Consider the following 4,637-nt stretch of genomic DNA (forward strand, 5'->3'; position numbering starts at 1 on the left):
ATTGATTTGAGTTTTGTGTCAGTATGAAGGGTATGATTTGATATGTATGATGGAGCATTCATTATTTTTCGGGGAGCGATGTTTTGAAATATTTGTATTTTAAGTAGTGATGGATCGAACTGTTTGAATCTCGAACCGAACTGAACCGAACCATTGATGTTGGGTTCGGTTCGAAATTCGAACTCTGCATGAAATAAAATCGAACCTAACTATCAAGCATCTTTTACTGTTCGAAAATCGAACTTGAAAATATTTGTCGAACCAGACTTACTGGCCACGATAATTTGAAAGCCAAATATTATTCGTACAATTCTTCAAAAGTTATTTTTGAAAAATGAAAACTGATAATGATTATTTAGAAATAATTAATAATTATACTATTGGCGATAGAAAGTGATAATCTGTAAAGGGCACGTTAATGCATTATTTATAATAATAATGTTATTAATGTTATTTTTCCAGTCGCATGTTACACATCTACCCTCCGTCGACTAAAACATTAATAAGTTGTTTATCACCAATAAAGGCAGTGTATACATTCATAAATTAGCTATTTTTGTTTTTATCATATTTATTGTAGAGGTTAAAATCTATTTTGAGTAAATCCATGGTAATATTCCGAAACCACGACTGTGCTGTTAATAAAAACATGTTTACAACTTACGTCTTCCATAATAAATTCTACTAATCATTCTATGTTTATCAATTATAGTTATTATTATTTTTTTTATATATTATTAAAATGTACTGATTGTATTGTCATATTACACTCAATACTCAATACTTAATGAATATTTTATAAGTTACAAGATAACACGAGAGAGCACAATACTGGTTTTGAAAATTAATAATAATAATAAGAAATTATCTAAAATTTAAATGTATTGTAATTAATACAATTACTTAAACTTAAAAGTTAAAATGTAATTAATAATTATGGTTGATTTATATTGCAGGTAGGTACAATGTACACGATAAAAAATATTGAATTCGAGTTCGAGTTCGATTTAAAATCATAATAGATTCGGTTCGGTTCAGTTCGAGTTCGAAAGAATAATTTAAAGTTCCGTTCAAATTCGATTCGATTTAAAAAATCAGGGTTCGACCCATCACTAATTTTAAGTATATTGGACTTTTTTGCGTTACCCCAAAGTTGAATTCCGTAGGTCCATAGGTCCAATAGGGGTTTGAGAAGTGTTTTGTAAATCAAGAGTTTGGTTTTAATGGAGGTGAAATTATTATTGTTTAATAAGGATTTAAGGAGACGGAGACGATGATTCAGTGCTAATCTTTTAATTCGAATGTGATGAGGCCAGGTTAGTCTTTGATTTTTGAGGAGTAGGGGATAGGAATGCCGTAAAGAAAAACTCTGGGACAAGGAAAAGAGTGGTGCGGCCAAATTTGTGGCGCCACCACAAATGTGAAAACCTTAATTTAGTTATTAATAACTTTTGGTGGCACGACCATGGTAGCGTGTGAAAGAAGCCTAACGGCTGCCGCACGGGTCCGCGTCAATCTACAATCAAGCTATATAATTAAGCTTAATACTAGGGCTTCAAACCGGTTAAAACCGTTTTTTTTTATTAGCAGGTTTTATTGGAAAAAGTGTATGAACGAAAACAAAAATGGTACCACAATTACTAATTTTATAGTACGAAAACGAAATAGTTAACCAGAAAAATATTTTTCGTTCTCGAACGGAAATAAATACAATTTTAATTACGAAAAATAATTAATATTTAATTTTAGTTTGTATGCATTTTGTTAAGTTGGTCACCCTGTTTTGTTTAACAAAATACAGGTAAAAATTATTAGATAAATATATAATAATTCACTAGATAAAAATTGAACAGTTTGTAAGTGGGACTACTAGTCGTAACCCCACACTACTTTAGGTAATACGTGAACACGATTAATGACAACCAGAAACCACATTATTTATTGTTACAATAACGTTTTTAATACCACACAGCATTTTCCTTCCTCCTGGTGCTCTTACAAAGTTATCCCTATACCCAAGTCTAACTCAAACACATCGTTTCGCCCAATTGCTTTATCCTCTTCACTATGCAAAGTTTTTGAGTTCATGCTCAAAACTAGACTTGATTGGTAGCTCGAATCCAATTCTATCTTGCCTCCCAACCTCTTTGCTTTTAGAAAAGGTTCGGGTACCATGGAATGCCTCTCAATCTTCGTTGGAAATATCTATCACTCCTTCAACAATAAGGAATTTTTTGTTGCTACTTTCATAGATATACGGAATGCGTTTGACTCTGTTAAATTCTCGTCGATCACATTATCTCTCTGAACGCCTCTCCAGAATTTGGAAATATCTTACTCTCTCTTTTCAACAAAAGGAATCTTGTATTCTCTTCACCTTTCGGCTCTTCTAATGCTCATTCCACTTTTACAGGTCTTCCTCAAGGGAGCTGCCTCAGTCCGCTGCTGTTTAATATATACATGAGCATTGTAGCTAATAGTCTTTCGAGGTGCGGTCACAAATGCCTTATATACGCTAATGATATGGTCATTTTTTCATCAAATAAATCGCTTCCCCTCGCTACAGAACTCCTAAACGCAGCTCTCATTAATCTTAAAATTTTTTTAACAAACATATTCCTGGAAATTGCTCCTGAGAAATGCAAATCCGTTATTTTTACTCGGCGCAGATATTCAAATCACCCTAACATTCACATTGATGATCACCTTATACCTCTTGATACCACCTTCACCTATCTAGGCATCACGCTAGACACAAAACTACGTTGGAAACCTCACATCTCTTCACTTTCCACAATCACATCCCGGTGGGCTAATTTTCTCAGGACTATATCTAGCACGTGGTGGGGTTCTCATCCTACCTGTTTGTTATCCATCTATCGCTCTATCATTCGTTCTAAATTAGACTATGGTTGCTTTCTCTTCGGTTCGGCTGCTCACTCCAACTGGAAAAAAATAAATACACTCCAAACGTTTTGTCTTAGAACTATAATGGGATACGTAAGATCCACCCCCGGGCCGGCTATCGAAGTTGAGACAATCTGTCCTTCTTTTAACATCAAGTGCCGGTGGCTTGCCGGAAAGTTCATATTAAAATCTTTAGCTCTTTCTAACCATATTATATTTGATACCTTCTATTCCCTTTTTGTCACCTGGCGTTACACACCCAAATCAATGCCCATCCTCTCTATTGCAGCCAATAACCTTTCCAATCTCCACCAATATGTTATAAATTTAAATAAATTTCCACTCTATGAGCATCCTTACGACTCTCTTCTCTTTACCCCTGCAGTTCAAATTGTTAATTTCTCTGATATATCTGTTACTGAACTTAAATCAATGCCTAATTCCTTTGTCAATAATTCCTTTACAAGTTACCTCCTTCTCAATTTTTCTAATTTCATCGTCATTTATACTGATGGCTCAGTCTCTCCCCTTTCTACCGGTTATCTTTCTACATACCTGAACTTCATGTTTCCTTCTCTAATAATCTACCTCCTTCTTCCTATTTCTTTACTGCTGAGTGTTACGCTATACTCGAAGCTCTTCGTTTTATCTCAAACTTAGCTCCTAATAATTATCTAATTGCCACCGACTCTATGTCCTGTTTACAATCTCTTATATCCAATTCCTTTAATTCTAAACTTTCACCTCTAGTTTTTCAAATTAAATCATATTTATATTCCCTAATTCAGTCCAATCGCCTAATTCAACTTATATGGATCCCCGGACACGTCGGTATACATGGTAATGAAATGGCCGACGGATTCGCCAAATTTACTTCCAATACTATTCTTCCTCCTCTTGCTAAATTACCTTGGACCGATTTTACCCCTTTACTACGTTGTCACATTACCTGTCTTTGGTCCAACTACTGGAATAATTTGCCGGCTCACTTTGCTTCCAAATATAAATCTATTGCCCCCCTCCCATCTCTAATAAAAAAAACTTGGTTTTTTAATTTAGACCTACCCAGGTCTACCATAGTCCGTTTTAACCGCCTTCGTGTGGGCCATTCGCTCCTCCCTGATCATGCATATAAACTTGGGTTAAATAATTCTCCCCTTTGTACACTACACCTAACCGAAAGCGTCTGTGACATTTCTCATTTATTATTTGACTGTCCTTCACTTTATACTAAACGTTTATCACTGTTCAATTGCTTAAAATCTTCTAATATCTCACCTCATCTTCCTTCAATACTTAACACCCAATCTGAAATGGTCATTAAGCAAATAATTACTTTCTTATTGGAAGCTGGCTTTGCAATTTAAGTTATTTATACTTTTTTCTCACACTATTATCCAAGCACCCATATTGATACAATGTAATTTTTTTTTTTTTTTTTTTATATATACTAATAATTTTTGTCAATTTGTCACCTTTTATTGTTTTTCTTATGTTAATGTCTAACTGTGTTATCTTTAAGTGTCGAGCTGTCATAGTTTTTACTAGAAGCTAATAAAAAAAAAACGTTTTTAATGGACGATGGTGTTATTTTAAATTGTATCAAATATTTTTAAATTTGTTCATAATTTTGAATTAATATGGTTTTTCTTTTTTGTCTTACTTGATAATAAATATTGCAGTCATGTTGTTCATTATGTGTGTTAATATATTTAATATTGTAATAAAAA

At 33.6% G+C, this 4,637-nt stretch overlaps 1 pseudogene; it reads left to right on the forward strand.

The window, feature by feature from the left end:
* The first annotated feature begins 2,523 nt into the window (after window positions 1-2,523).
* Window positions 2,524-4,274, forward strand: LOC112693321 (annotated as a pseudogene).
* Window positions 4,275-4,637: the final 363 nt, after the last annotated feature.

The sequence above is a fragment of the Sipha flava genome, unplaced genomic scaffold (assembly GCF_003268045.1).
Source record: "Sipha flava isolate LNK unplaced genomic scaffold, YSA_version1 84_pilon_pilon, whole genome shotgun sequence".
Taxonomy (NCBI): domain Eukaryota; kingdom Metazoa; phylum Arthropoda; class Insecta; order Hemiptera; family Aphididae; genus Sipha; species Sipha flava.